This window comes from Topomyia yanbarensis, chromosome 3, assembly GCF_030247195.1.
Source record: "Topomyia yanbarensis strain Yona2022 chromosome 3, ASM3024719v1, whole genome shotgun sequence".
In the NCBI taxonomy this organism is placed as follows: domain Eukaryota; kingdom Metazoa; phylum Arthropoda; class Insecta; order Diptera; family Culicidae; genus Topomyia; species Topomyia yanbarensis.
Window position 1 is genome coordinate 306,218,152 of NC_080672.1, and position 20,532 is coordinate 306,238,683.

General features: G+C 36.3%; 1 protein-coding gene across 1 annotated transcript in view; it reads left to right on the forward strand.

Annotated features, from left to right (window-relative positions):
• The first annotated feature begins 11,043 nt into the window (after positions 1 to 11,043).
• The window catches only part of LOC131693004 (nucleosome-remodeling factor subunit NURF301), a 66,302-nt gene continuing 56,813 nt past the window's right edge, over positions 11,044 to 20,532 (forward strand). Inside the window, exon 1 of the mRNA XM_058980440.1 lies at positions 11,044 to 11,937. The gene's annotated coding sequence lies outside the window, so the exon portion shown is untranslated. The remainder of the gene's footprint in view (positions 11,938 to 20,532) is intronic.

Consider the following 20,532-nt stretch of genomic DNA (forward strand, 5'->3'; position numbering starts at 1 on the left):
CAACAAACATTTCGTGGTTTTATAAACGTTTTAACAGTTGCTTTTATTGAGCTCTAGCTGAACATTGGAAAGTATACGTGTAATCATCATATATCGTATCGTTTATTCCACCCTTAAACATCCGGGATTTGGAGAATTCATTCAGCTTGTCTGATTAAGACACATGAAAGAACAATTCTTCAGCACGTGCACGTATACAGCCTGAAGAAAACCACAGTTCAGCTTTATCAATAAACCTTTTCGTTACCGCTATTCAGCTTAGAGAATTATCATAGGAAAATTGTTAAAAAAGACATTTTTATTTCAAGTGACACACCACCATCAAATCTCTTTGGAAGCCATATTCTTTTATTAGTGTTACGTTACAGTTAGAGAAAAATTGTATTACCTTGTTGGATATCAAATATCACGTACCTGGGGATCCGAACCAGCAACCTGTTGAATACTAAGCACTTACCTTACTGTCTGCACCAATCTTGCATACATCGAATGCTTAAGATTTCACCGATGTACCGACAAGTCTAGGCTGCTGAATAGAGTCTGTACAAAGGCTACAGTAGCCCTCTATAGATTTAAGTGAACCTAGTTGGCTTGGGTTCGAATCCCAACCTACGATAATTTTTTTTTTAATTTAATAATTTTTAGAACATTCGGGAATTTTAAATTAGATAATTTATTTATTTCAAAAATGATGATTATAGTCGTTTTTGTTTCCAAGGCGAGGATTTATGGTTGTCACAAAACATTTAGATAAGTAAAAATGGGTGTTATATGAAAGTGGTGGTAACTGAATGATGGATTGAAGTCATTTATAATTCTAAGGTGGCAGTCTCCTCAATTTATTTACCACTCCCTGCCAAATGATTTTCTTTCTATTGTGATTTTTTTTGGTAAGCGGAAGTCGCTGTTCGAATTCAATAGTTTATTTATTTATATCAATTAAGTTCGCCAGCGTGAATAATCATTTCATTGTACCTTTGTTTGCAAGTCGATGGATAGAAAAAAATCATGGTAACAATGCTGGTGTCTAAAATTTATAGCAACGTTGGAACAAAAAGTTTCTCTCAGACCGTTTCGAATGAAAAGGTAAATTTACATAAACGAGGGCGCGTGTGATTTGGTAAGCTTGTATATTGAAAAACTGTAAATCATGTGTTTCCCGTGGTGAAAACTCAGTAGATGTAAAAAAACTAAATAAACTTTCTTTCTTTTTTTTTGCTCCTTAACTGTAATATATGCAAAACATCTCAATTGGAATATACCGAAATAATAACAAAATACTTCACATAATAGTAAAAAAAAATATTGTGTGTGTATTGGGACTCGAACCCTATAAAAAAAAACAAAAATAAAAAAAAAACCCAGGTCGGTTGCCATTCCTCATGATTTGCTAATCGCTCCAATTTTTGTAGTAGTTACAATTACCTTTGTTAAACACATAATTAAGCTAATAGTCAAAGGTGGTATAACGGCAAATGTAAAGGTAGAAACAACCTCTTGAAGACATGTAGTGCAGCTTAATGATTAAAGGTAATACTATTGGTAACAGCATCGTTTATTCAACTCGCAATTCAGTCTAATTAAGATGGTTGAATAAAAGCTTTAATATTGTCGCTATTACATTTATTAGCAGTATAGTTCAGCGTTAATGTTAATGTTTAAATAGTTCAGCGAAAGTTTTATTCAGCTTACATAACCTTTAATCCGCTTTAAATCAACACGTAGTCTTATAGTTCAGCTCCTAATGTACACACTCAATTCGGCTCGGCAATTTCCCAACAGCCGTGTGGTCAACAAATTTAGAAACTGATATCTCAGTAAAGTGAGATTTGTTAGCTGATTTTTGGTGAAATATTTTCCGAGTATCAGCTATGAAACGTCACTTTTACTGAGATCTCAGCCAAACAATTATTTACTGAAATGTCAGCTGTTGAGATTTCGGCAAAAGATGCGAAAAAAGCTGAAACTCGGTAGAAAAAATTAAGTGTGTAGATATACACTCAAGTTTTTTTTTACGCGGTTTTTTTTTGCGCGGTATTTTTTTACGCGGTTTTTTTTACGCGGATTTTGAAATTTACGCGGTTTTCATTTACGCGGATTTTGAAATTTACGCGGTTTTCATTTACGCGGTTTTTGAAATTTACGCGGTTTTCATTTACGCGGTTTTTGAAATTTACGCGGTTTTCATTTACGCGGATTTTGGAATTTACGCGGTATCCATCAATGAGCTTCCCTTTATCGCGGATTCTTAAATTTAAGTGGTCTTCATTTACGCGGATTTTGAAATTTACGCGGTTTTCATTTACGCGGATTTTGAAATTTACGCGGTTTTCATTTACGCGGATTTTGAAATTTACGCGGTTTTCATTTACGCGGATTTTGAAATTTACGCGGTTTTCATTTACGCGGATTTTGAAATTTACGCGGTTTTCATTTACGCGGCTCGTATCCCCCGCGTAAAAAAAAACCTGAGTGTATCTACAATTAGCTCTAAAATCATATTATATTTCTCACAATAAGTAGAAATTTCAAAAATACCTCAGAAGACTTGCTATCAAAAACCTTTCGAATGAAATTGAAAACAGTTCATTTTGGCAGTGGCGGATCCAGGGGGAGGGTCTTGGGGGTCTGGATCCCCTCCGAAATGTTTTTGCTTGTTGAGAAATTTCAAATTAGTTTCAATTTTATATAAGTTTCTATTTCAAAATCATTCCATACCAAATTTGTCCAACATAACTGATATTCATTAAATAAGGATATTACGTATTTCGAATTGTGCAATGTTCATTTTAAAATCAAAATTTCAGACCAGTACCGAAATTTTTTTCTGGATCCGCCCCTGATTTTGGTTTTCGAAGTAAGTGCCTATCTATGGACTATAAAGTCCCTGGAATAACATATGATTATTACATTGGCGAGAACTGTACTTGTAAATTTTTCAAGCGAGAAATCGATATATTTTCTAAGTATATCGGTATATTCCAATTGAAATATTTTACATATATAACGGCTAATGAGCAATAGATCAATAAACGAGAGAAAATTTATTTTGTTTTTTTTTATATCTACTGAGTTTTCAGCACTTGAAACGAACGATTTACAATTTTTCAATGTACTAGCTTACCAAATCACAGGCGCTCTTGTTTATGTAAATTTAATTTTTAATTCCAAATGGTCTGTTTACTATTCTATTGAAACTCCCTCCCCTGATTCTTCCAGTACATCACTCTGCTATATTCCGGTCGTCAGTAGAGCAGATAGTTTTCTTTTGAAATTTTTAGTGTTTTACACTCGCGATTTTTTTATTCTTGTTTTATCTGTTTATTGTGTTATTCGGTCGTACGAGTGCATTGTAATTTCGTGACTTCAAGCACGATTATATCTGGTTGTGTTGATTCGTGAAAGTGATAGTTTTTGTTTGTGATTTTTGTTTTTTAACTTGACATTATCACTGCACAGTACGTTACGCTCAATTTTTTCGCCAAAAGCGACATCTTCTGGTGGCTAGCTGAGTTGTCTTGTCACACATTGCGTGCAAGTTCGCTTTTATTGACGCACGTTACCCGTTAGAGTTTTCCTGCGCATATTGCATACCCGCTAGGCGTTATTTCTACATCAAAAGAATGGCTTGTAACAACTGGCCGAAAGTGGTTGATGATTCTGATCGAATCACATATCGTGGATACTGCGGAAATTCGTTCCACATGATATGCGTCAAAATGGATTATGATGTTCGTGACGTCCTGGGAACCCACGGAATCTATTCTGGATGTGCAACGGCTGTGCTGATTTATTCTCAACCGATAATTTCCGTAGAATGGCTGCGCATTGTTGCGACATAGTGGCTGACGACAGTTCCCTGAAATCTATAAAGAATGACGTAGTTGATTTGAAAGATGTCGTCAAAGCTCTCTCGGGTAAAGTTGACTCAAAACCGCTATCCCCAACTATAACGCCTTGGAAACGAATTGCTGAATATAATCCAGTTTCAAACATGCCTACACACTCAATTCTGCTTGGAAATTTCCCAACAGCTGTGCAATCAGCAAATTTTGAAACTGATATCTCAGTAAAGTGAGATTTGTTAGCTGATTTTCGGTGAAATATTTTCCGAACATCAGCTATGAAACATCACTTTCACTGAGATTTCAGCCAAAACATTGTTTACCGAGATCTCAGCTGTTAAGATTTCGACAGAAAAAAATAAGTGTGTAAGCGCAAACGCGAAGATGATTCGCTGAAAACAAAAAATTCTAATATACGTGAATCCAAAACTGCGTTTGAAACAATAACAACAATTTCACCACCTGAGGAGCTGTTATGGGTTTACTTGTAAGCATTCGATCCCAGCACGACGGATGATGTAGTTTCTACCCTTGTGAAAGATTGTCTGGGAGAGAATCTGCAACCGAGAATAGTTCGTCTAGTTCCTAAGGACAAGGATCTCTCATCTCTGAGCTTCATTACTTTCAAAGTTGGCGTTAGCAAATTATACAGGGATAAGCTGCCGTTATAAGCTTAATTGTCGCATGTTCTATGGGATTCCCTATATACATGGGACAATTATGCGTAGAACGGCAGTAAGGCTCTGTCCAAAGACACTTGGCCGGAGAACATCTAGGGTAACCAACCAATGTTGGACCCCTAGAGGAAGTGAAATTACGTGAACGTCAAAAAATGTTTGCTTGCCTATGTTTTTTAATGCAATACATGCACGAGTCAACAAATTCGAACTACAAATGTTCTTCAACATGGATTTCAGACAGAGATGCCAGGTACTTTTTTCAAATGTCTGCGATAATAATTTTAAAAGTCTGGGAAGAACAAAAAATGTCAGGAAAGCTAGTGTAACCAAAAGCCTTTATATTCAAAAATCTGCAAATATCTGCAACCAAACTAAGAAATCTGCAAATATCTGCAACCAAACTAAAAAATCTGCAAATATCTGCGTCATCGAAAAAATCTGCAGCTTAAATTAAAAGTCTGCCAATTTGCAGACTTGTCTGCAAATCTGGCATCTCTGATTTCAGAAGTCTCCTCTTTGGACATATTATCACAGAGAACAGACATATAAGCTAGAACAAACTTTCCCGAAAAACCTGTGTAAACATTTAAATGAAAATACGTTGAAAATCATACGTGAGTCACCATTGTATCCAAGTTTGCATACAAGTCCCGTATGGCGATTGCTGGCCGATCGAAGCGCCGACCAGTGGCAAGTTGCTACTTGCTGTTGTCATTTTAAAGCGACAGTTTAATTTCTTACACAAGTTGAAAACTTTACTTGTATGTCAGTTCTCAGTGATATTATGGTCTTCAATGAAATGTTCCTCAATCGTTTGATTTTCGACATCCATTGGTTTGAACATTTTTAAATAATTTGACCAAAAAGAGCAGACGACCTACCGTTACGAGATTTTTCACTTTTTGATTATTCTAACTCGATAAACAAATAGCTGTCAAGAAAGAAAATCGAGGGGTGTCCAAAATAAGTTGATATCAATTTTTTAAGACATATTGTGGACACCTTTTATTTAAGATTTTTAGATAAAACATTACGAAGAAACCTTTTCAAACACGTAATATGCATAATACCAAATCAGACAAACTAATTAAATCGATAAAAAATATTATAATTGTACATTTAAATCCAATTTGAAAATGTATCATTTCCACCGGTTCCTCTTGGCTATCGTTGAAACATGAAACGTTTTCGGTGATATTTTTGAAAACTGTGAATTTTGTTTAATTTTAAACAATTAGAGATGAACTAACGATATTGAAACTTAATACACAACCCAAGGAATGTAATTGCTGCATCAAACCAAACAAATGCAGAGAAACTTGGCAGTGTAGGAGGCAAATACATTAACAGGGTCCAAAATATGTAGCGGTCCAAATTAGGTTGGTTACCCTAATATGCTTTCGCAGTTAAGTATTTTTTCAGTAGGATGTTTTAAACCTACTTGTCTTGTGAATAAGGAGCAAAACAAATCTTATAAACTAACTTATAAACTATAAAGAGAGCTAATCGTTGCAATTGAAGATTGCAACGATTTTTGTCGCTTATAATACTGTTCGTCATAATTTCTAATGTTTCTATGTTTGCGATTCTGTGCAACTGATTTGTGCTAAAGCAGGAAGGACGCTTTAAAATCATTTTCAGAATTTTATTCTGAATCCTTTGAAGCGTTTTAATTTCTAGTAGCACAACAACTTGCCCAGATTGGTACTGCATATAGCATTGCCTGTCTAAATATTTGTTTATAAATTAATAGTTTGTTCTTTAAGCAGAGCCTAGAATTCCTATTTATAAGAGGGTATAAACATTTTATATATTTGTTGCATTTTTGTTTTGATTCCTTAAATGTGATCCTTAAAAGTGAGTTTACAGCATCATTTATTCAACTCATAATTCAGTCTAATTAAGATGGTTGAATAAAAGCATTAATATTGCCGCTGCTACATTTGTTAGTAGTATAGTTCAACCTAGTTTGAACTGGTGAATACTGGAGTTTAATTAAGCTGAAGAAACTGTTAACGTTTAAAAAGTTCAGCGAAAGTTTTATTCAGCTTACATAGCTTTTAATCTACTTTTAATCAGACAAGTAGTCTTATAGTTCAGTTCCTAATGTTTGTTGGGTTGTTTTTCTACTTTTTCGTTTTTTAAAAGCTCACTATCCAAAAAGAACAGGTTTTCAGCGAAAATCGGTTTTCCTCCAAGTGAAGAAATTGGTCATTACAAGAGAACGTTCATGTGCATCAAAATAAAATGCTTTGTAGTAATAAAAGGCAGTAGTCGTACGCTGCATGAGATTATAATAATGATAAAAAAGGAGAACGTTAATGAGTAAAAGAGTTTCTTATGTCTCACAAAATATCTGTTATACTGGGGGTGTTAGGCGGGAAATTTTTTTAAATAGATTTTGTTGTGACGATACAGAGAATTTTAGCACAGCCAAATAGACATTCCACTATGAGTAAAAATATAGATTGGTCTATTTTGTCAACACATAGCTCCACGGTCCTGCAAATTCTTTGCAAACTGGTTATCCCTCAGACATGGGAACAAATTTTCGCAAGTATTGTATCCCCCCTTTACTTGCGCATGTCAGTGGTGCCATCATCACATAGGCGGAATTCTCCCCTGAAGTGAATTTTGAGTTGGCTTTTGACCCTTAACCATATGTTTGTTGAAATTTGAACAATATTTTCCTAAATTTTCATTGCAAAATATTGAAAGTTGGGTGAGTGACAGTGAATCTCCGGAGCCATCCACCCCCTTAGACGGTGATCAAAATAAATTGGTACCAATTTTTGTACTAAAATACATATTTTGGACACATTTTTAAAATTAAAATGTTTAAACTTGTCACTCGAAGAACAATTTTCCCCCCTTAAGTCATAGAGTCAAACATATGATTTCCATATGGCGCAAAGTCAAGTTATTACTATGGATTTCAATTATTCTATCTCGTACGACCTCACTACCCTGGTGCATTATGCTGTCATTGTTTAACATCATTTTTCCGACAATCCAGAGCTTGGTAACATGGGCTTAATAAAATTGATTCAACTACTGAGACTTCGAGTCGCTTTCATAGCTTTCATACTCCAACGACCAATTTCTTGCAAAACGAACTTAACTGGATCTATTTACCATTGTCGACGTCGACATGCAATGATCTATCGTAGCGTAGCCATCGTAGCGTATAGGTAGCTTTTCCATGCATCCATGCATACGCTGCACTTCATGTGTTTATACGAATGTGTTTGCATATTAAAGTTGGTAAGCTTTTTTTTTGAAACTTTGCTGAATTGCGAAGCTTTATGAGCAGTGTTGTCAGTTTTGACCCTGTTGGTAAAAAGTTATGCATAAGTGACGTCAACATTTCATAAGATATTAAAAACACAATGCTAGTGGGAAATTAATGACGTTTTTGCTTGACCCCGAAACAGTCAGGCTCTACACGGAAACGAAAAACTACCTAAAATTGAGTTCCTTTGACTCAATCTCGTGGTATCGTGGGGGAACTTAAAATTAGGTAAACCGTGTTGAAGGTAGTTTCCATTTAACCACGGCAAAAATTACAACTCATTGATAGGTTTTTTATACTCAAATTTAAGTTGAATTTACCTAATTTTGAGTTCACCCCAAACAACTCAAAAGTACCTTCCTCCACGGAAGACCTCGACTGAATCGAATCTCTCTTTTTGTTTTTGACAACACTAATAAGTGCGAAAGCGACGCACAACTCAAAAGTAAGTTAAAAGAACTTATTCTGCAGGTTGTTTTATTTAACCGTGTAGCCCCAAACGCTGTCAGTTCATACATTTTGACAATAGTTGGGATTAAAACTGACGCAGTTTCGCTTCAAGCAAAAACGACATAAGTTAAAAAAATAGCTCGAAGTTTTCATTCTTATTTATCAATAGAAGCTAGTAATAAATATTTTGCTATGTAGTGGTGCAGTTGTAAATTTCAGAGCTAAAAAAAGGCGATAACGTTTATGCTTCGAATTGTATTTATACTACATAGTACTTTTGTGCCAGAGATTAATACTGCTCTGATGGTCTTTGTTATTCGTATATCTGTTTACCCTGCTCCAAAAACGTGTAGAATAACATGATCAAAAAATCTCGTCCTACAATATGGGCTGTCTAATGCAAAACTTCAAATAGCCATCCCGAATAGAAATGTACAGTAACAAAACCATGATTTTCACTGTGACAGTACAGTAATTTTACAGTAATTTACAGTAAGTTTTAGTGTTATGCTACAATACAAAAACAATAAACTTTAACGTTTTTACAGTAAATTTCAATGTAAAATAAACTTTTACAGTGAAAAAGGGGGTAGTTATGTATCTTAACATTAAAAAAATCAATTTTTCTCCATATATTTTTTTTTCTCGAAAACAGTAAAATTTAATGTGAATGCACTGTATCAGTTTTTTGCTGAACAGTGAAATTGTTACATGAAATTTTATTGTAAATCTACTGTGAGAACTTGGCATCGAACATTGTTGAAACAGTAATAACTATAATATTTATTGTTTTATGATTGTAGGGAAAATGCTAATGTTGCAAAATTCTATGCGGGATGCGATGCATCTCTTTCATAGCATGAAAGATGAAAATGATTCTTATTTTGACGACCGCCATACAGCTGACGAACAAAATCAATGGAAGCTACTTAAGGCACGGGGAAGAAAATTGTTTTTATTTTTCAAATTTCAGTCTTTTTTTTAAGTAAAACAATTTATTAAATTTCTTTAAAATGTGATTAATTTTCATTCGGCGCAAGAACATTTTTACCCCATTGACGATTGAATTTGGTTCTCAAATGCTACCTTTAAAATGAAAATCATGATTTTGTTAACAAAAAATAAATTTTGCTTGTATTTTGACAGCTCTATTAACAAACGCATGATCATTTTGATTGAAGCGCAGCCCTATGTGTCAGTTCGGCGGTAGGCAACGAATTGCGGTGATAGCTCAATTGGATTAAGCCGTGTCCCGTTAATGTCACGACTCACAACAACCGTATGGAAAAACGATAATTCTTATGTTAGATATTATACCAGGAAATGGAATTTATACCGTTTATCGAACCATATTGCAAATGGTTTTTAAAGTTTAATAAAATGGTTATGGTTTGATAGTGTTAATGACGGTCAAAATAAGGGCTTATTCTAGCATATTATGAACTTAATGATGTTGGCTGCCATTATGACATGTGATTCGTGATTCATGACTTGTGTGTAAATACAGTCGTGATTCGTTGGCGGGGCCACAGCCTCTGTCTAACTAACGCATTTGAGTCGCTAGTTGGACTGACTGACAAATGTCAAAATCTCTCCAAAAAGACGTTAGTCGTGTAAAAGATTAATAGATAGATTGTCAAAGTAACTTTGACATGAGATTTTTGCGTTCAGATGTTTTTTCTGTCGGACAATGGTTAAACTAGCGGAGATCCAACTAAAAAGTCGCCCAATTAAAAAGTAACCAACCAGCAAATCACAACTGTAGATGGATACGCCATACGCATAAGCTATATCTTACTAAAACATATCAACCGAAAATGACTAATATTGTTCGTTTGCGATAAACGCAATTTGTCAACAGTGTTTACTTATATTACACTCGCCTTTGTTAACATAGAAACTAGCGAATTATAGAGTAAATAGGCTATTTTGGCTCTAGTAGGGAGGGTTCCTCAATATTCCATTAATTACGAGACTTACAATGGTATAGTTGGCATCACCTTCCTTTTTTCGATTTTAAATGTGATAACAAAAATGTCCTAAGAGCGATGACATACTTCTGTTTCAGCGCAATAATAAGTCGAGTAGAATAAACCAATTAATATTGCATTATCATTAGAGTCAATGCGTTGAATAAAGATGGCAGACGATGCTTTAACCAACGCCTTGAAATGGGTAAGGTGATAACATAAATGTGCTCAATACCCTAGTTTACGGCGGGAAAATAGACTATATACCCTAATTGACGATCGGTATAGTGCAGGTGTGTTAACAGGTGTGTCCTTTGCTCACAATCATGCTACCTGAACATGAGCAAGATTAAAAACGTATTTTAGTTTGCATGAATTCATTATTCTGGTTGCAGTTGAAAATCGAAAAATTGACTTGCGCCTTTCGTTTTTTTTCCTAGTGCATGTTAGAGAATCAACTTGCGCATCATTTACACCAGTTGCGCTGTAGTTCCGCCCGCTGAAAATAGCATAAAAATCGAAAGGCGCAAGTTCACTATTTCGATTTTCAACTGCAACCAGAATATTTTCGAGCATATACTATCATGTCAATGTTTGATATTGTTCATATTTCGAATATTAAAATATAATGTTTCCTTGACCTGGCATAAGGAATATAAATGTAACCGACAAGGTATCGTGAACCGATAAATTGCAATATTGTAAATAAATTTATTGATTGAAATCATTGAAATAGATTGTTATTGACAAGCCTGATATTTCAACAAATCAGGCAACACTGGACAAACAGGCAGAACGAGGGCTCGCGAGTATGCGATGCGATTTGATCGGAATCTGATCGCAAAGCGAATGAAAGCTTTGCTGGTAGTGGACGCGTTGGAAAACAGTGGCAGAAATTGATAGCAATTTTTCCTCGTTCGAATCGTATATTGATGGTAGCCAACTAAACAGGAAAACTGGATTATAATGTCGACTTGTGTGGAAAATTGTTATTGTGATTAGAAACGGCACAATCGAAGCAAAACACTTTTCCAGCTCAACGGGTAGTGGTATATTTACACACATACCAGGACAAATTTGGCTGCAGAAAAAGCATTCGTAAATGCGATTACGAAAGTGTTCGTTTACCAGTGAACATCGCGACAACGGTTGTGTGCGTCTTACAAAAGCTTAAAATAGAACACTATTCCTGATTGGTTCGTCGTTTGACAGGCGCTGATCGTGAGTCCAATGATTTTTTGGAAAAGTGCTAATTTTTTCCATGAAAAGTGCTCAATTTTTTAAAAAAGAATTTTGTTTGATAAAATTTTAAGATTTTCTATGCGGAAAGTGTTGTTTTTGATGAGATAATTTTACAGTGAAAAAGTAGTTGAACTTAGCGCAGCAGCACAAGATGGCGTCCGCTGGGGTAGCCAATCAGCGTCGAGCTTGTATAGCTTCGGCACAGCATGATGAATTTTCGTACGTTTTCGCGTCATCGTTCAGCAGCAGCAGTACAATTTAGTGCGTCCTCGTCGCAAAAGGTGCAGAACAAAACCTGAGATCAGAAAGCGGAAGAGTGTGTGCAAAATTTTAGGCTGGCGCGGAAAAACCATTTAAATTTGTGGTCGAGAACACCTTACTGACATGTGTCAGGTGGAGTACAGCACCAACAGCGATCAGCTAGAGGAATTGGCCGGAAGCGCCCTGGAAACGATTTGGTAGGTACAATAGTTCACTGACTAGTAGTAAGCAAGATGGTTGCCAGCAGGCGAATTTTCTCGCATGCTAAGGGAAATTTTCTTTCTCCAACCACGACTACACGGTGACAAGTGTGTGTCCCGACCGAAGGAAAATCTAAACGCAATCTTTGGAGGCAGTGATCGCGACCGAAGGCACAACATATGATTGCACAAAAACAAGCCACTCTGGAGGCAGGAACAAAACATAACCTTTCGCCATCGTACTTTTTTCGGGGGTGGTGGAGAGGTTGGATCTCAGCAGTTTTTCCTCTGCTGGGAGGTTTTGCTACACAGCTGCGACCTTGCTATATGTGAACGAATGCAATGGTGAAAATTTAATTTTCCCAAATGCGACGATTTACTACTGTAGTTTGTTACCTAATTTACTGTAGTAAAACATGTTTTGAAGGGGCTTTTGAAATCGTTACAAAGTATTGGTAGGTAGTGACGCTTTGGGTCTTAATCAAATTCTGTATTGAGAACTGAGCTAAATTGAATGCTTGAATAATCGTGATTATTTTTCGAATCGTTTTTGCAGTTCTGTGTATTGTTGAACAACAACATGTTCCGATGCATTTAGCTTGTTTTGCTTTTCAATAGGCTAGAAAATGGGAGTTGATTGGCAGAATGTTTCAATATTCCAAAATTTAGGCTTTTTTCTATTGAAATAGCAGAGATGATTGCAGCAACACATCAGAATTCTAGTGTTGTTTTTAAATCACTACTACCAGCTTTACCCATTAATGATCTGTAATTTGTTCTGTTGCAGCGTACGCAAATCAAGGAACACTAATGCTTCTACAATCAATTTTTTAAGAGCAGAGACGGTTAGAGTCTGTATTTGAATTGAGTAAACGGCTAACTAACAAGATGTTCAGTACCCAATTGCCTTTAAAATTTGAAAGTAAAACTTTCACTACATTCAGGCTATTGAGAATAGATTTCGCCACCGGTTTTCGAAACAATGGGTAATAAGGTTTATGATCACTTTTACCATTTTCTCTCCTATGTGCCCCTTTTAGAACATCATCAGTGTGCAACTCTTTTAGGAGTAAGATAAATACATTTAATCGTATGTGTATGCTCCACAAGACACGTATAATTTTGTTGTTTTAATTGTTTACGGTAATTTTAAGTACAAGACTATCAGATCAAGGATATAAACATGCTGATTTCGTTTTTAGATCAGAGTTGCTCTAGGTTCGCTCGGAGCTGTCACTTTTGTATGGAAACTGTAAACATTAGAGCGAACCTAGGGCGACTCCATTCTAAAACCGAAAACAGCAATAGTAAAACGCACCAAGATCCAAAATAATTTGTAATTTTATAATTTTGTTTAGTACGATAACCTGTTAGTACTTTAAATCAAGTCAAGGAAGTTACTTGGATAACGATAAATACGTAAGATACAAAAAGAGAAAATACTAGTTTAAAAACAAAACAAGGCGTGGAACTGTAAGTCGAAATGAAATGGTTGAGTCAAATATTTGAATGCATTTTTGAACGATGCTATACTAGGTTTTTCTTTTATGTTTAGTGGTAGGGCGCAATCATCGCTACTCAAGTTTTCCCTAAGAGCTGGAAGAAGGCTATTGTACATCCGACCCCAAGAACTCACATCCAATGGAGCCGAAAGATTTCAGACCCGTTAGTGTCCTACCGGTGACGCCTAAATTAAAAAAAATTGCTCAAATTACCGAACTTTTCAGAACCGCCCATATTGGCTACAGATCAGAGTGGCTATTACAAGCGACATAGTACAACCACCGCTCTCGCCAAAGTGTGACACGATATTCTCGTTGGGCTCGATGGTCATATGTGTACGGTTATGGTCTTGGTAGTTTTCTCACTAGCTTTCAATTCAGTGATACATCATGTACTCCATATCAAACTGCACGGTGAATTTAAGTTTTCGGTAGGCGCAAGCAACCTAGTGAAATCCTTAGAAGGTGCCTCTCTGAGGAATCGTCTGCCGCTTGCAGTAAAATTGATGCCTTCGGCGACGATCATCAAAAAAGCAGTTAAGAGAATAAGCAACTAAATCTATACCTCTTCAACTTCTACGTTTGTTGTACACCTTACTAGCACTGTCAGATTATCCTTTATTCTTCCTTGACCTGAATCAATGTTAATACAACAACAGGCTACCTGTTACAAATTACATGTCAACCATGCAATAAGCCTAAAACCAACTAAAAGTGAAGCATAGACTAATTATTTTTGAATTCAAGAGTGCTGATTCAAATGGTCCTTAGTGACAAATGTAAACAAACTGAGTTATTTGCAGCGCAGCATGTGATTACAACATAGCTAACGAATACCGAAAACCAGGATTCATTATACCCAGTATTTATCAAAATAACAATCATTATATAAAAAGTCGCAAAGTTTTCATGATAATATTTTGAAATTTTGCACTTGAGACCTTTTAAATTGAAAGGACCTATGCGTGAAACATTTCAAAACCGCTACAACTGTTCATAGGCGCCATGCAAAAACGACGCAAGATTCATTTCATTCGATGTTTTTCCCACTGCACATAGGTACCTAGTAAAAACGTCCTAAGCATAAAAAAAAAGAAATTATTTTCTTCTGTTCATGCGACTTATTTTCGAAGTTGAATTTAGAAAGAATAATAAATTAAATGATAATTGGAAAGCTTAGTTATTCTAAAGTAGCATGCCATTCGTTGGTGTTAACTACTTCCAGCCAATAGTTTGTTAATATAAACTAAAGTTTCCCGCATTTCTTTTCTGCAAGACTTCTGTTAAATCCAGTGCAACTATTTACCATAGTAATGAAGAACATTCCTATTCTGAGGCTCATTTTGTCGGAAACTTTGAACAAATTCAATATTAATCGTAAGAGCTAAAAAGCCTTACAGTAATGTTTCGATTATATCACGGTCGGTCTGTATTTTAGCGTGATATATTTGAAGCGTGATATATTCAAAACAAACCAAAAAATTACATTCAAGCATTAATCCATGTATTTCTATAAACAAAAAGTAATGAAAAGGTCAAGTTAGTCAAAAGAATAAATCGTACTAGGGTAATGGGCCTATTTTCGCCTTGCTTTTATAATCACACTACCCATTTGAAGCCGTTGTCAGCGTCTGCCATCTTTGTTCAACGCATTGGGTAAAACGGTATGGCATCAGTGGATAATTTTTCCCCACACAGCTCCACCTTACGTAGCACATACCGTTTCCTAAAATAGTTGAACCACCCAAAACTAAACTTAAAGAAATCTGCCACATTAAGGTTTTGGACAAATATCTTGACTATTAAAATCAGTGTATTCGAAGAGATTACGATTCAGTTCTCGTTGTTTCAACATCCTTAGAAATAGTCCCATCACCAATTGTTGATGTTGTCCTTTCAAAAGAAAAGTATTCACATCGATTCAAGAGAAAATGCATATCTAGGCATACCTACCATATTTTGCGTAAGTTTTTTCATTGTTTTGTTAGATTTTCTCGCGGATAACTAACAATTTAAAAAAGAAGTCGATTTGTTTACCTGCTACACTAAACGGTCCCTCCAGACGGTCCCTTAAGGACACGCAAATAAGTTACGAAGAATTTAAAACTAAAATTGAAATCGGTCGAAGAATATTTCGGCAATCCATTGCAACAAAGTCTTGGTAAAACATGATTTCGAGATTATTTACGTTTAAAGTTTCGCGCCACGCCCTGTCTTCACTTAAAGGAACAAAATAAACAGCGCTATAACTTTGCTTCTACTACTTATACCTCTATAAAAAGTTTAGATACTTTCTCAAGAATCGATAATTTAAAATAAAAGAATAAAAAAGTTCGCCTTTTTGACCGACCTCATCATATATAAATCCTTAACGAAATAGTCCGAAACCTAATAATAGGCTCATTACCCTATATGAAAATAAGCAAATCAATTGTAAACAAAACTCTAAAAGTGCCAGGACACAACATGTGGCTTAATTGGATCAAAACGTAGTGTGCCTTATCTGTTTTCCAAAAAGCGTGATATAATCGAAATAAAACCGTGATATATTCGAGGGTGATATAAACGAGTATTGATATAAACGCATAGTGATATAATCGAAACATTACTGTATATGCAGCGTCGTATGATTCTTAGGCCCGAAAAAAGACCTATGTGAAAGGTCCTATAGTTTTCAAAAGGACGCATCATTCTAAAGCGCTTAAAAACTATATTAGCATTAAGCATTGCATGTTTTTAGTATTATTTACGTAAAGAGTCCTTAGACTATATTGACATAATTGTTCCATCAAAACACTTTGTTCTCTAATAGTGATTTGTTTTTCCCTCTCCTAGGTTGACGGGTTTGACGGTATTGCAAGCATCTTCATACATATTTGAGCAGACAACTGCTTTAAGATGGTTATTGCATTATGCCTCGATAGTGGTGCATCGAGGAGACCGAGGGGGCTTATGGGCCTATTTTATGCTTTGTGTTTTTTCATACTCTGCACCAGCCCAAACTAACAGTCAGCTAAGATCCTGTGCACACTGGCGTGGCCAATTGGCGGGTCGCCGTGGATTGACTTTTTCTGTGGGCTGTGTTTGCAGACATTGTTCAGCAGCTTAACGGCAGTCTTTGTGAGCACGGCTCGCAGTGGAAGTCATTGTGTGTCGATTTATCGGTCGACCTCGTCAACGTGCACAGGCGCATAAAAAAAATAACAGTTGAACCCTATTAGTTGAGTTGTGTTGTAATAATTGTAGTTTTTGGTACTAGTGTCCAATTGTTGTGTGCTCGTCGTGCGTCTATATGTGTACGAGGGCGTCTGAGTATTTGTGACATATAAGTCAGGGAACGGATGCAGAATTGGCTTATATGATGGAATAGTGGGTAATCCTTCTTGGGATTTTTTGGTCACTTTTTACCGGTGTTCAATTCGTGCATTCGATTCGATTCATTCGAATTGGATAAATGAAGGTACTATTGATTTGCCGACGCACGTCAATCATTCATTCCCGGTCAGCATAGCACGAGAAACTTCTAACGGAATGCAATTGTCACTAACGGTAAATACATATCATTTTCTGGAATTTAGAAGATTCCAAGTAATTTTATTGCATGGTACATGTGTGTTGTTCAACTCAATAACAATACTAACTCCGTGGGCTTGGCGGTGGACTCCAGACTGCAAATTTTTATGCTTGGGGATTTGTGGCTTGGAGACCTTGGATTCTGTTGGTCCCTGGAGTCTGGTGAAAGCACGGCGCTTGCTTCGGGTGGTGGATGGAGGCGAAGAAATGCCCTGACGACTGGCAGATTGAGTTGTTTTTGCTATCAGTTCAACTGGATCCGGACCGATGCAGTGTCCTGTGGTTGATGGTTCATTGCATATAGTCTGAATTAAATATCATTCAATTTGCACAATGCATTTAAACTTGAGGCAATTACCCAAGGTACTCGGATCATGCCAGTTTGAACCCAAATCTAGAGTACACATCATTCAGTTGCACAATGTATTGAATTTGAAATTTGGGTGACCATATCAAGTCAAATGTTCAAAGTGTGCCTAGTAGTTTTGAGGAGCCGTCATCCGCGCGAGCCGAGCCGTCAAGTGGAGTGGCTGTGTTCCCAAATGTAGGCAACTTGGAATGCGTCCCTCCCGTTTTTTTCTTCTATTTGTCTGTCAGTTTATACGCTTCTACTTAATATCTTCATTTTTTTTCTTTTAATTCAGCATGTTCTTTTATCACTATATCTTAATTTAGATTCATTATAACACCCACTTACACAATCAATTGGATGTTCTCGCATATACACTCATAATATCTCATTCAAAACGTACAAACGCCGCTAGCCTTCGCGATAACACAAACCGGGTCACAAACGCGAACATGCAATAGTAAACATCCACACATACTCGCGATCTCGCCAACAACCCACCACTCGCGCGATCATGAGTCAGTTACGTTAGGATGTCCCTACCCTCGTTCTTAACAGCCTAGATTCATGTCTTCAGTTGGACCAATTAAAAAAATGAGGCTCATTTTCATTAGACAACACATTCCATGAAAACGTGATCGGGAACTCTAGTGTTATGGGGGATTTATCTTCTAGTACCTGAACCGTACACTAAAATTTAAGCAACAAACTCACGGTCCGCGCGATCATTCAAGAACACACGCGAGTTTGCACATGGCCACATAGTTACAAAATCGAATTTATACATGCGAAATCACATACGTTCTGGCATACGCGGCAAACACGTGAACATACAAGCGCTTGAGCTTTTCGCGATCTTCCACGCAAACTTGATAAAACCACGGGATAAAATGAATTTTTAATACCTGTGAATTGAGATCACATAATCACACAATACATACATTAGCTATCTAGCCTTATGGAGAAACATATTGTATTTATTTCTGAACAGCCAACAGTAGTACTGTTCAATGCACCTTTTCATCACATTCTGCAGCGCAAGTATTCGTCAAGTATACATCAATCCATTAACCCTACCCCAACCCACACCCTGTTCCTCTTCCATGACGTTTTGGTGGTCCGCATAGACTATTCTGCCATTACCCCTCCTATCATCGGCCTTGGACTGACTTGCGCTCTCATTGCCCCACCAAACGCTGCAAAATGAAAATGAGTAATTATTTTTCGAATAAATTAGATGTTTTGCAGAAAAATAATCACCATTCGACGTCAACATTTCATAAGGCATTATATACAATATGCTCATGTTGAGAAAATGGCGTCTGAAAAATTACCTCGTACTTTATATTCCCATTTATGAACAGGAGCTTGATTTAAGTACCAAACAACTCAATGCCGTGTTAAATTAACCATTTTTTCCGAATAATATAACAGATTTATTAAAACAATTGTATTTTGAACGTTTTTTGTAGATAAATGTTTTGATCCCTTTTGAAACATCGCACTGGTTTTGTGCCCTCTCCCATAATCCCTTTTCGGCGAGACGTTAGCTTATAGTGCGTGCGGGTGAGCCCTTTTGTTTACAGCAAATGATTATGTGACGTTTATTTTGATCCCTTTCTTGGTGTTGCGATGTTTTTGTTCCCTTTTCAAGTATAGTCTTTTTCATTAAGAAAAGGGTCCATAAACAAATTTTTCCGTTTTGTTGTTTGGTGTTTATGAGTCGTTAATTTTTGAGGGGAAGTGAAAGGGAACATAAGCAAAACAAGTTATTTTGCTTATGTGCCTTTTCGATAATCCATTATTTCCCCAACAGCCAGGTTTCGGAATCGGCTTATTTAAGGTATGTATAAAGCTTTGTTAGTGTCCATTTGAAGTAAGTATTAACCGGAATTGTTTACGTTTTATTTTATCGGCCCATTTGAAATGTTCTCGTCGCATTCCTTTCCAACCGAAAATGGTAGTGTGCTGGAACGACAAACAATATTATACCCCGACACCACTCACGGAGCGAAAAAAATAATAACCTACCTGTTGTACATGGCAATCAGCTGATTACCTACCAATAAAGTAATCACAAAGTGGCACAAAACTCATTTTTAAAACAATTTTTAATTTACAAGTGCTACGTCGTATCGGCAAAAAATATGAAAACAAAAAAACGGCCCATACGACGTTTGCCTTATGTTTACATTGCGCGTATGAGAAGATAGAGAGGAAACAGCAAGATAACTCAATATTAATTCGTCAAAAGGGCGAAAGTGTTTTTTGTAAACAAACTTGCTTCGCTCATTAGTCTGCTGCAGAGTGGAATTTTATGAAAAATATGCGTCAATGTAAATTTTTACCCTTCGTAGAAGTAATTTCAATTGTTTTCTGCTTCGAAATTATAGTATATTAAGAGAAACCATCAAAATAAACGTTTGTTTACAAATCTTATTCGCCCTTTTGTAAATTTAATATGGAATTGACGTTTCGACTTTCTACTTTTCATCGATTTCTATGTTTTCCTTTTAAACTCGATGAAACATCTAGTGCGCGCCCTATTGGGAAAGAGATGAACCAACGTCGTTGGATGAACTGTGAACTAAGGCTGCTAAGGGGGTTAACTCAATTTGAAATGTAATTGTTGCCTAATTACAGATTAAATATATTTTTTGAACAGTCGCATGTGCTTTCGTGTCTCGAGATCAGTCCTATGCGCTACGACGTATGTGAGACCTATGTAGGGAAAAGGACGTATCGTGCGTTGGTAAAATGTCGTATTGACAGAAAAAGGTCGGATTGTCAAGTTTTGCTTAATAGTAACAATAATCGTTACAATTTCTTACCAACCGTATTAAGGAGGGGAAGGGGAGGAGTTGCTTCTCTAATCTTCCGGTCATCACATGGCATGCTTTGGTATTCTTAGTATGTATAACAAACATGAAGATGTGACACAAGGCGCCAAGAGCGCACTAAAATCCTGTCAATCCTATTTTTCGTTGGATTGTCTGCTCTAAATATATCACCAGGGGACCATTCATAAATGATGTTGGATATTGACAATAGAGGAAGAGCGTCACGTAACGAGATAAAAACTAAGAATGAATTTTAGACGTATCAGCGGATCAGGGATAAAAAACGTACAACATTGTGTATGAATGGACCCCAAACAAAGAATATTCC